The sequence below is a fragment of the Myotis brandtii genome, unplaced genomic scaffold (genome assembly GCF_000412655.1).
Source record: "Myotis brandtii unplaced genomic scaffold, ASM41265v1 scaffold532, whole genome shotgun sequence".
Taxonomy (NCBI): Eukaryota; Metazoa; Chordata; class Mammalia; order Chiroptera; family Vespertilionidae; genus Myotis; species Myotis brandtii.
The window spans coordinates 604,126-604,892 of record NW_005369955.1 but is presented as its reverse complement, the minus strand read 5'-3'; positions in this window follow the sequence as shown (position 1 = coordinate 604,892).

Genomic DNA, 767 nt, shown 5'->3' with positions numbered 1-767 from the left:
AGCGGCCACGTCAGCTCCCAGCGTCGGCCTCCGCTGGCGCCCTGTCCCGGGAGCTCATACAGGATGACGCTGGGGCTGGGGGACTCCCTGCTACTTTGGCCATTTTTCTAGAAATAGAAGTTATTTCAAAAGAAGTGGATAAAGGAATGTTTGTGAACGCAACAGCGCGATGCTTCAAGTGATGGGGTGGGGCCAGGGCAGAGAGCAGTCGGGGACTGAGCTGAGTGGAGTGACTGGGGGGCCGAATTCGCCCCCGGACTTCTGTGTTCGTCTGAATTCTCCCTCATCGAAAGGCCAGTAAGACTTTTTCTTGGCCCAATCGGGCGGCGGGGCTCAGGGGCTGCGCTTCGACCTTTGAACCAGGAGGTCCCGGTTCGAGGCCCGGTTGCAGGCTCGGTCCCCAGAGTGGGGCGAGCAGGAGGCAGCCGATCAGTGGTTCTCTCTCATCACTGATGCTTCTATCTCTCTCCCCCTCTCCCCTCCTCCCTGAAACCAATAAAAATGTATTTTTAAAAAGAACTGAATTTTCTAAGAGGCTGAGGTGGCCATGGGGTCGGCCGGGACGTGAAGAAAACGGAACTTTAGATGCTGTGGGCGCCTCACTCCTTTACCCGCCCACCGCCCGGCTCAGCCCTCCCGGGGGCCTGCACCCACCTCCTCAGCCTGTTCTTAAGGCAGCAACCCCGGGCCCTTTGCAAAAGGCAGGCAGCCGAGGCCCCTCCCCGTCAGCTCCCCCGGGGCTCCAAGTCCCTCCCACCCCAGCACAC